Source organism: Octopus sinensis, unplaced genomic scaffold (assembly GCF_006345805.1).
Source record: "Octopus sinensis unplaced genomic scaffold, ASM634580v1 Contig09705, whole genome shotgun sequence".
Lineage (NCBI taxonomy): Eukaryota > Metazoa > Mollusca > Cephalopoda > Octopoda > Octopodidae > Octopus > Octopus sinensis.
Window position 1 is genome coordinate 2,199 of NW_021831867.1, and position 12,495 is coordinate 14,693.

The 12,495-nt window shown below is 41.5% G+C and overlaps 1 non-coding gene across 1 annotated transcript; it reads left to right on the forward strand.

The window, feature by feature from the left end:
- Positions 1-11,221: 11,221 nt before the first annotated feature.
- On the forward strand, positions 11,222-11,293 carry Trnay-gua. Its single transcript has one exon. It is a non-coding gene; the product is annotated as a tRNA-Tyr (tRNA).
- The last annotated feature ends 1,202 nt before the right edge of the window (positions 11,294-12,495 follow it).

A 12,495-nucleotide genomic window follows, 5' to 3' on the forward strand; every position in this document is an offset into this window, starting at 1 on the left:
TTAGTACATGCCCGAATAGCCTCCACCGGGCATCTACCACATCCCCGCTGATGCAGGAGCACATACACTTGTAGATACCATTGGTTGATATTCGACGTGGCCACTCCATTCCGAGTAAGCTTCTTAGTTGCCTTCTATGGAATGAGTCCAGTTTCAGTAGATCGTTGAAGGAACATCCCCATGTCCCAGCGTTGTACAGCAGGATCGGTTTCACAAACGCGTTGTAGAGCCTGCATCTGATGCCAACTCCAAGTCCTTTGGCTCTTAGCCATCCTTTCTTCAGTTTCGCCAATGCCGAATTCGCCAGTGTTTTCCTCCTTAGTACATCTTCAGCGTCTCCCAGTAGGGATCCAAGCTTATTAGTGTGTCTCCATCTTTCATGGGTAGTATCATCTTCTCTTTGGATTTCCGTAATCTCAGTTTTGTTCACATTTACGCTGAGGACCCATTCCCAAGCTCCCAAGCTCCATAGGTGTTGGAGTGCGGTCACGTCCCGTGATACGAAATCCACATCATCGGCATAGGATGTTTCTTTCTATGTCTCCCGTATAGCATTTACGGAGGTCGCGGAGTGCAGATTCAAGGTAGATGGTGAATAGTAGGGGGGAGAGAGAGTCACCCTGGAGTGTCCCAGTCGTTGTTTTGAAACTGCGGGAAGTTGCTCCTTCTGTCCTCACGAATAGTCTTGTGTTCGCAAGTAGTAGTCTGATTATTCTAACCGATGATTCATCCAGTATTTGCTCAAGCACATTCATCAGTTTCTGTATGTTATTGAGTCAAAGGCTCTGGAGAGATCTATTCCCAGCACGGTCGTTGTGCTCTTGAATCTTTGGTGCGTTGCGCAGCGCCATCTGTGGCTCCATACAATGTCTGCCGTAGACCTCCCATCTCGGAACCCACTTTGACTCGGTGATAGTATTGATCCGCCACACCCTTTATCCGCCTTAGTGCGACGTCTGCCAGCACCTTGCGTATCGAATTCAGGAGTATTATCGGGAGGAGATTTTCTACGGGTCCTTTTGGTTTGTTGGATTTGTATGGGTATTAGTAATCCATTCCAAGTCCCAGATCGGTATTAGTTTCGAAAATTTCATTTAGGGTTTTTGCAATTGTGTCGCTGAGTTTTTTTGGCCCATATTTTAGGAGCTCGGGGCTTATGTTGTCCGGCCCAGCACTCTTGTTGTTCCTCAGTTTATTTATCGCTAGTTCCACTCTTCCGCTGTGATTGGGATTTTTAACGCTTTTGCATCTCCCTGGAAACAGGGAAAGTCCGTGTTTTCTATTCAGCAAGGTTTCGAAGTTTCGTGCGATCAGCTCTGCTTTTTCTTTTGGATTACCCACGAATTTTCCATCTTTGTCTTTAATGTGGAGGATGTTTTGTCCTTTCTTAGTAGTCCGCAGTAGTCGTAGGGCCGCATACATCCTTGAGTTGTCTTTTAGGCATTCCACATCTTTTAGTAGGGATGTAATGATTTCTCGTGAGTATTTTCGGTTCATCTTTTGGATTTTGCACTTTAGTTCCCTTGTTGGATGTTAAGCTCCTTTTTCTTAATCTCGTCTGCCGTGTTTGCGGCTTTTAGCCGTACCTCTCTGCGATGCTTTGCCATGTCTGGCACGTTCGGGTGGTGATCCAGTTTTAGGGCACAATGATTTCGGACTCCAAGGCATATACTGGCCGCCTTGGAGATTGCCCGCTTTGTTTGGTCCCACCGGGTTCGTAATGAAGTTCTGGTGTGGTTTTCTCCATAAGAGTCTCAATTGCTTGTGATAATTGTCTTTACAAGTGGGCTCCAGCCACAATTCTCTGCTGGAAGTGTATTTTGGCCTTTGTCTCGCCTTCTTCGCGTTTGTATATTTAGCTTCGTAATTTTTAATAGGTTTTTATCTCTTTTTTATTAGTACTTTTTAATTTATCTCAAATCAATTTTCTTTCTCTTTCTAGATTGCCAATCTCTTAATAAGCATACTTATCCATCTCATAGGCCTGGCCTCTTTTGTTGTCGTTCTCATCTATCAAAGATTCTTCCGTTGCTCTATTTGTAAGCCGAGCCTTTCGGCGTTGCTCCGGCGGCATCATTCCAGCTTATGTCCCCATCCATACTCTCTAATGTTTTCCTGACAACCATCGACTGAATGTAAGCTCGTTTGGGTCCCTGAGACTGATTTAGTCGCAGTGATGTTTCTAGAATTTACTCACAACATTTTAATGTTAGTAGAAATGGTGCTATAGTTACGCTGTGGATTACTCACAGTTCACAGATAGTAATCCATAAACCCTGCTTCCATACTATTGTAAAAAGGCAAGGCATTAAACAAATATGGGACACATAAATGCACTCAGTGGTTGCATGAGGTATAAAAAGGAAAAGCCTTGTCTGTCGATGTGGGTCACCTTCTCGCGGTGGCAGATAATAGTTCTATACTACGATAAGACTCACAACTACTCCCCTATCGAAGCCGTTGCTCCCAAAGGCCTCTTTGCTTATCAAACTCGCCCTTCTCCTTTCCGGAAACATTGAACCAAATCCTGTCCCCAGCAAGAAGACCCTATTACGTATCTTGCAGATCAACATCAATGGGATTGCTCCGAAGACTGCTGAACTTTATTCCTTTCCTGGAGAAGCACGACATTCCTTTGTGCAAGAAACGAAGCTCTCGACCAAAAATCACTTTCCTGGATACTCATACGTCCGGCTGTGTACTCCAATTCTGGCCCCTGTTACTTCTTTGAAGGTCATTTACGACCTAAATACTTTCCTCAAGGAATTATACAAAATTTCTCGCAAAGTTACAGCCACGAAGTAAACGCCCTTATAAAGACTCGTAACAAACTGAAACGGGAAAATGGATAGAACTGATGAATCTAAACAAACAAATCACTGCTGCCATACATCGCCCTCGAAATTATCGGTTATTTTCTTCCGACAATCAAACCTTCACCCGAAGTTATCTCTCTTTGGTTCTGACCTCCCACTATGCAAAAACCTACTATCCTCGGACTTACTTTTGATCCAACTATGTCCTTCACATGTCTCTAACATTTCTGTCAAGGCAAACAGACGCAAAAACAAAGCAATAAGTGGTCACATTACAATAAGTTATGCGAGTCCAAGCTGGGCGCCCTGCTTATCCATAAACTCGACAATGGCACTTCAATCAGTACAAAACAAGGCACAATATGTGGGTGTCTAAAATCAACCCCAATTGATAACCTCCACTGTGAAACAAACCTTTTGAAGATCATCTAATATGAGAGGAGTGCCATGCGCACAATATTTTATAAGCGTGATTGTGTTTATTCTCAGCCACTGACTGAACAGAGTAGATTTTTAAACTCATTGATTTCTTAATTACATTCTCCCTGCATGTACACATCTGCCTTGGTGAGTAGTCATTATTATTTGTAGATGATCAATGAACAGTTGGTGTATATGTAGCCATCATCTTGGTCATCCATCATAACTTTGGGTACTTTCACTGAGTGGATTCATTACAAATGCAAAGATTTGGAGTGACAAGAAATCACCCTGAGTATGTTTCTTTCCATTTTGATTTTCCAATCACGTTCTGGTTGGGGATTGGCTTAATTTCCAATTTGCGACAAGGTCGGAGTGAGGGAGGCCGAGTTTGCAAGAAAGTCGTGATCAACCGAATGGAACGCTTTATCACATCAATCCAGATAAAAAACAAATTATTTCCGCTTTATTTGTGAATGGACTGATTAATTATTGCTCGTTCGACACCCTGGCACATTATCGGGTGATTATTGGCAAACACATAACGACACTCATGACTCGATTCAGGAAGGAAACATGACTTTGTTGTTTTGGATGATTAGGAGGAATAAAGTATAATTAAATGTAAAAAATAGAATAGAGTAGAAAAGTAAAAAATAAATAGTCGATTAGTTTTAGTGGTGTGGATAAGATGGGCGACGAGAAAAGGTAGTAGATGAATGATAGAACTAGTAAACTTAATTAATTAGAAAATTATTTGTTGGTGGGTTAGCCTCAGAGACAAATAATGGTAATGGGTGTTAGAAATAGAAGAATCGATGAAGGCGTACTTTGGTCGGTTCGGTGAAGTGGAGGAGTGCATAGTGATGACGAACGTGGAGACAGGGCAGTCGCGTGGATTTGGATTTGTGACATTCGAGTCTGCTTTGTCAGTGCAGAAAGTGATGGGTACATTGACGCACGTGGTGGATGGGAGGCAAGTGGACCCGAAGATGTGCAATCCGCGAGGGAAAGTAATAAGTTGGTGGAGTAGTGAAGGGTGGAGGAGATGGGTCGGACGGGAAGATCTTCATAGGGGGACTGCCTGCGAACTGCACAGAGGAGACGATAAAGGCCTTTTTTTCGTACTACGGAAATGTGAGTGGTTGAATGACATGTGAGGTGACGGACACTATTTTGATGATGGACCAGAACAGAGAACGCCACCGAGGGTTCGGATTCGTCACGTTCGATTCACAAGAGCCCGTCAACCGTCTGTGCATGGAGAGATACGTCGTCATTAGTGGCAAGAGAGTTGGCCCATCTTGTCAACGTAGGTCGAGTGCAAACTGGCTCAGCCACTCACTGGTCGTCGCACCACCCCTCGCTGGCCACGCCCATATCACATGCCTCTCTACCACTTTGGAGGGCTCACTGACTGGACTATGCAGGACTACTGGGACCAACAGTACCACTACGCACAACAGCAGTGGGCTGCACAACAAATGGGCTACCCTCCTCCCGACCAACCTAACTAGTCCATTCTTTATTTGGCTTCTTGTTTGTTTTATTGTGGCCACCCTGTTCTAGTTGTCATGATAACCATCCTACTTTACAATGTTCACTAATACTTTCCAAAGCGGCATGTTGTCCATTTTGTACAGCATTGGCAGTAAGCCACTCCAAATATGGGACAAACAGGCACATCTCCTCTATCACCACCACAGGTCAAGAACGGACACATCAAGAGAATCACCGACAACGACATCCAGTCACTCGTCCTCGAGATTGCCGGCACTAATGTCAGGTCCGCTCATTCCCCCCACTCCTTAGCACCACCTACATCACCTCACCACTATGGACGTCACTCTCGGCATCAAACTCCCCTTTCTTGTCATGATCATCAAAAACCTCAAAAAGTACTTCACCTTCGAAGTCCAAGTCCTCGACGACAAAAACGTCAAACGACGATTCCGTGCCAGCAACTACCAAAGCACCACCCGAGTTAAGCCCTTCATCTGCACCATGCCCATGCGACTCGACGACGGGTGGAACCAAATACAGTTCAACCTGTCGGACTTCACCAGACGTGCCTACGGGACTAATTACATCGAGACTTTGAGGGTCCAGGTCACTCCCTCTCCCCATTTTAGATCCATGCAAACTGCCGCATTCGACGAGTCTTTTTCTCCGAGAGGCTCTACTCCGAGGACGAACTCCCCGCAGAGTTCAAGTTGTATCTCCCCGTCCAGAACAAGGCTCGTTCTTAACACACTAATTCACTATTAACGCTAATATGTTCGGGTTATGATTGCTCATATCCTTTCCTTCAGACAAGTCCTGTTACATTAACTGAACTGCCATTATTCTATCCAGCATATTCGGGAGATCAATCAGTCCAAGATTTTGAATTTGACTGATTTTGTATCAAAAGTTCAAATGATAAATGGTAGTTTATAGAACGAATGCATTGTAGAGGCACAAACGAAGCGCAATCGTTACCGGCCTGTTAGCCACCCAATCCGTTTTTAGCCTGTTCAACGCGGCCGTCGATAGTACTTTCCTTCGGGTAATGTCCTCACTATCTCCGAGGAGTGTGCCCAGTTTTCTGGAATGTCTCCATTCATCATCTAGTCTTGAACTCATGCGTGCGACTTCCGTGATTTCCGTTTTGGTTGTGTTCACAGTGAGGAACCATTTTCCAAGCTCTGCTGGGGCAACATCAAGTAACCGCCTCAAGGCTGCTGTGTCGTGTGATACAAAATCCACATCGTCAGCGTATACAATTTCGGTGATTTGTCCGTTATAAAAGAGCCTGAGATCACGCCTCCAGGTATATCACGAACAGCAAAGGGGAAAGGGAGTCTCCCTGAGGGGTACCCACTGTCGTCGAAAAATTCCTGGATGACGTACTCCCAATTTGTACTTTTAATTCCGTGTTCGACAATAGGACTTCTATCATCCTGACGCAATCCCCGTCGAGGAATCCCCGCAAAACACTAATAAGTTTTCCTCGGCGAATTGTGTCGAAGGCTCTCGACATGTCGATCCCTAGAATTGTAGTCGCACTCTCGAATCTTTGGCAAGTAGCGCAACGCCATCTGTGTCCCCAGACCACATCAGCAGTAGATCTACCCGTCCTGAACCCACTGTGGTTCAAAGACAGGAATTCGTTCGCAGGCTCTTGTATACGGTCTAGAACCACGAGAGCAAGGACCTTTCTCAGCGTATTGAGTAGAATGACTGGTCGCAGGTTATCCACAGAGCCCATCTTCTTATTTGGTTTTTGAATCGGGACCAGAATTCCTTTGCCCAAAGGAAGAAGATCATTAGTTGTAAACATTTTGTTTAGTACTTTGGCCATGATTTCCATCAGTGTTTTAGGACCTTATTTCAGTAACTCAGCACTTATACCATCCGGTCCCGGAGAGCGATTACTTTTCAGTCTATTCGTTGCTTTCATAACTTCTTCCACCGTGATTTCATTTATCAGGTTTGCCGGATTACTAATGATTAGGTCCACCTTTTCCCCGTCAACATTAAAAAGTCGCTCAAAATGAGTAGCAATAAGTTCTGCTTGTTCCGCAGCACCAAAATCATATTTCCGTTGTTGTCCTCGATCTTTAGTTTAATCTTTTGCTTCCTCCTCTTAAGCAACCTCATTGCTAAGAACATCTGTGCACAATCCTTTAGATTCTCCACTTCTTTTAGCCTGGCATCCAAAACGTTTGCAATGTGTTCGCTGTTTAACTTTTTGATCATTTTCTGTATCCTGGTGCGTTCCGATTGTAAGAAAGTTTTCTGACCATATCCGTTGTGTTCTCTAGCGAGAGTCGGAGAGCCTTCTGTTTTGCAGCCATTGCAGGGACATCGGGATGGCATTGGTCTTTACAGCGTACATTGTACATTGTTCTATACAACTCCTCCTGTTGGGGGATCTCTGCTTCCGAAATTAAAAACCTTAACTCCTTCCACCGAAGACAACTGCGTATATTATGTGGGGTACAATGGCCGACCCGGATCAACAACGGGGCACTTTACCGTAAATGCTCAGCGCAACCTGTGATTCTGGATGTGATGGAAGCCCGATGGAGACTGTTCGGACATGTCCTACGGATGGACCAGACGTCACCCGCAAATTTGGCTATGGAAGAATATTTTGCCGCTAGTGGAAAGAAATTTTGGGGACGCCCGCGCATTGCTCTACCGGAGGTGCTGGATGCTGACCTCAAATCAATCAACCGCAAGCTTAAAAATGGGATGATCTGGACGCAATGAGAAACTTAGCATGCAACAGGGGAGGTTGGACAAGGTATCAAGAAAATCGTTTCGTGGAAATATAACTATTATGTTTAAACTGGCGAATCAAACTAAACTGGCGAGTAGGTAGACATCTCTGACTTAAAGGCGCTTCACTTTTCAGTAACTAATGTGCATGTCGAATGGTATCAAAAAAACTTTTACTGATACCATTAATCCCATCTCGCTACATATCCTTGTTGAATTCTGAATGTAACTCATTTTTGACAATGTAAACTAAATATTTATTGATTATTATAAAGAAGGAATCTGAATGTGACTGGTTTCTAAAATTTTGGATTGCCAAGGCAATAAATTTGAAAGATGCCTTCATCTCTCGTGAATTCGTGTGCGAATCGATTAGCGTTTGCAATGTCAGAGTCTTATCAAAAGAAAATTCCTAGATTTTAACTCAAACACATTTTTAATGTAGAGAAAAAAACAGTAAAATTCAGTAAGGGAAATATCATGGTATGGTGTGCCATATGGATTCAGTAATTTGGTTGGGAAAAGAAAAGATGGATGGAGCTTTGTATGTTAACATACAAACGAATAATCTTATCTCATTTCTGAACAAAATCGAAATTAATTCCCAACAAGACAATGATCCGAAACATACTTCGGCAATACAAGGCGCTTTTTTCAAATAAATAATATCTAATAAATAATATCGAATTACTAGTCTAATTCATGCTTGTTCAGTTTTTATTTTTCTGACTGATCGACTGGTTGGCCACCCCTGGTTCACCGCCACTTTTTTGCACTGTTTTTTGATTTAGGGAAACTATAAAAAGTAATTAAATTTGAAGATCACCAACCCAAAACGATTTGCTAGATAAATGTTCCCTTAATCCAATTGTTGACCAGTTCGAGATTGATAGAAAACTCGAGGTTGATCTAACATATGAATCAATTTATTTTGCGAAATACATGAATAGATAAAAGGGAATAAAATTGGATATTCATTATATAAATCACATGTGTTTATGCATGTGGAATTGTTTTTGTTTCGAGAATCACACTTAAAATTTGTCTATATCACTAATACATTGTTATAGTAGTTCTTCGCCATGTAGAAAGGCATGTATGTATCTCTTCAATTGAACTAACTGATTATTTTAAAATTAAACAGTGTCTGGCAGAAGTATTTCGACGATGTAGTCCGTGGAACAGTTGTCTGCATATAAAAGCCACTTATTCTCGAACATTCTCCACCCTGTCAAGTAGCCCCAGGTGATTTCAAGGGGAGTCACCAGGTGTTTTCAGAGTAACTATGATGAATACAGCAAGACAATACTTTCAGTACTCATTTCAATACTGTTGAATATTCCATTTACTTCGATGACTTTTGTGGAGATTATCCCCTGACTTTGGTCTGGGTCGGGTCGAAAATAAGGAAATACGAGTCTAAAAATGTGCTTTGATAAATATGATTCTACTTTTAACCGCAGATATAAGATCATCAAGTGTTGCCCCAACTTTCCTCATTCTCCGGAAGAGCAGGATTTCTTCAAGCTTTATAAACCCGAAGTCGTCAGAAAGAAGTGCAAGATAGCCGTCAGCCATCATATTTGTGCTAATTTATGATCAAAGTTTAGTTACTCTGAGAGATAATATTCAAGTTGGTATTGAATTAAATAGGACCGGTCTTTGTTTGCAAGAAAGCGGAGTTTATGTTCATAATGAATATTGTATGGCTCCATTCTCGACAATTTCAAATGCATAGTTTGCGTTAATCTAGATTATATATCCCGTATTGAATACGTGAAATTTGCATGGTAGTAAGTCAAATTAAGTGTGCTTTAGTTCTGGATACTACTTTTATTCCCTAATCATTATAATTAGTGTTTTCTCATGCTCAGTTATTGGGGAGAAACTTACTTTTTTGAGAGTGGTATTCTTCAATCTATTTAATTTTGAATTATTCCAAATAATCGAATATGGATTACTTGTTATGTTTAATTGTATATATTAAATGTTGTGTAATTTAGATTTGAAAGTGTATTAATAATCATTTACATCTCTCAATTTAAATTATATTTATTGTTTTATTCAAATTATTTACATTGTCTGAGAATACAGTGGATACAATCCAAACAAATCAATTCTAGATAAGTACCACTCAATTGTCTACTTAATCTATTAAATTTCTTCCCCCAAAATGTATATTATTTAATTCTACTGAGACATGACACAAATGACAGCGACCGAGATATTCACAAATAAGGCATGTGATTTTTGTTGACATTAAATATCAGGGTGTTTGTTTTAGTGACAGATTTTAAGTATTGTGTTTATTTGAATGCCGGTATAAAACCGCATTGACACATACAATGGTTCGTTTAAACTCATTTGTAAATCAGCAGCTGAAAAAAGGTCAGAAAAGTTATTTTTTCTACGATGATTTGTAATTGAGATTTATTTCAGCTAAGTATGCTTTTTCAATATTCCTGTTCTTTTATAAAATTGAATTACCAGTTTCAAATGTTGGCTATAATCCTTTGGGAAAAATCGAAATACAATGTAAAAAATTCACATTCTCAAATGAATGCTGCCTATAAGCCATAAAATGCGTTTTCCTCTCAGGATAATTCCCTGAGTATAGTTTTCGCATAGTCATTTCACGCAAACAAACAATTTTTCTAGTTATTTGGTCAACTTGTAATTTCATCAATTTCTTTTCCATAAGAAAATTGTTCAATACCTTATGAAAGGTAAAATTAAAAATTATTAAATAAAGGGTAAATAAATATTAGGAAATTAAAATCGGAATCTGTTTACGGCTGGGCATAGAGATTTGGCAGCCCGATCATTGCAGATGTAGACAACTCATCGACAGGATCCCGCTTAACGCCGCTGAATTCCCCTCAATGTTAGAACCGGTAGGACTTGACCGTGGGGACGGAAAACGCCCTAATGGGTCGACTTTATTCCCGTTCAGGGAGAGAATGGCATTCGTGTGGAATGTTACCAGACTCATTTTCCTCATCACCGTTGATGGACTCCGCTTCTCGTTCTGGATCTGCATCTGCCCTTGCCGAATTTAGAAAAACTGCAAAATATGGCTGTTTGATTGCTGCTTCATCTCTCTGACTTTCGAGACCAGTGGGATAATTGGACCCCAAGCTTCAAACTCCTCTCAGAGATTGGTTTAATCATCTCGAGGAGGAGTCACAACAGTGGTGAAACGAGCTGGTTTTTCAGCGGACATCGTTCTCGATATTACGTTGAAATTGTCTGTCCATCGCTCGGCGACCCATCTAATTTGGTTAACTTCTTAATTTCTCCCCTGATATAGATTTTAATAAATTTGCTTCTTTTGCTTATTAAATTTAACATTGTAATTTCTGTTCTGATTATTTTGTACTTCAGCTGTTTTTTTGCCAGTTTCATCACTTAAAAAATGTGAAAGGATACATGTTTGTCAAATTTTCGGTTGAGTACTTTTATTTGTATGTCATTATTGTTTTAATCCAGAAGTTGTTTTTATTGTTATAAATTATAAAGTATACAATTCATAGTCGAATAATCACTGGCTAGATTAGATATGTCGACTACGACCTCAGTTGTTTGCCTGAATGTCAGTCCTTAGAAATGTTGTATAGGATTTGTGTACGAGGGGAAAAATCAAAATTAATATCGAAAGTACAGATAAAAAACATTAGTGAACAATTAAAAGCCAATAATATTTGGAAAAAAAAATAATGCCCGTGATAGCTCAGTGGTAGAGCGGAGGACTGTAGATCCTTAGGTCCCCGGTTCGAATCCGGGTCGCGGGAATTTTATTTTACATCATCGATATAATTAAATTTACATTTTTGTTTGTTCTTTTTATTTAACCCAAGAATGTGTTAAAAGATTAATCAATGAAAAGGCATACGGCCTGACGGATCGCCAAACTGTTCCCCTGGATAACGGCGATCAAGAACCGTTGGAAAAGCCAGTCCACCTTCCGAGGATCGTGAGTGCGCATTGAGATTTTGACCTTGAGCTTGAGAGAAATTTTTCCGTCTTTGGATCAAGAGCACCCGACGTCTCCACCGCTATCGACAACACGAAAAACTCATCCGAAATGCAGAATATTTGGTTAGCTTTAAATCTTCAACCTGCTTAGCAGCAGATTTAGCCTCTAGAGCACACAAAGTTAAATGTGAAGCAGAAAAAGTGTCCCAGCAAGTTGCATCCCATACGAAGACTTTTCCGCCCTCAAAAGGAAAAGGGTCATCCCAACAGAACGTTCCCGTCACCGCGGTCAAGACCCGGTGGTTCGAGGACCAAAGGAAATCCCGCCGAATCAAGGGCCCTCCGTATGATGTCATTCAAAGCAGAGTGTTTTGGAAACCATCCGGCACTCCTCCTGCACGATAAAGGATGCAAACCGAAAGGCTCAACAGGGCAGCCACAACGATACACGTGCGGGACACATTGCCTTAGCTCGAGGCGCAGAGAGATTCCAATTTTTACCGATTCATCGTCGAGGAGAGCGTTTGGGAATGCTCGAGCAGCAGATTGAAAGTTTGCTTGCATCCTATTCGATCCCAGTTTCGTTGAGACATTTGATCTTCCGGAAAGTCAAGACCTTGTTTCCTCCAGACTTTGCTGAAATGAACCACATTTGTGTCCAAGGAAAATCAGAAAAGGAGCGTAGAATTTCCATGACAAGTGTGTGAATCACCAGCAGTTAAAAAAACATAAACTCTCAGCCACGGCGGCGAATCACGTACAAGTATTGCAATGGATGTTGGGGCAATCAATAAGCGACTGAATGAAGGAAGTAGCCACCACGAGACATCAGTGGAACTTGTCAAACACACGAAAGCTGTATCCTGGCCTATGAATCTGGCAGAAGAGGCGGATCGACAGCAAAGAAGAGATAATGAAGTGGGATGTGTTCAGCTTGTGAAATATTGAGTGAATATAAGAATGGGGGCCAACGGATATATTGTCCAGGATGAGTTTGGCAATGAAAATGGAGTGTTTG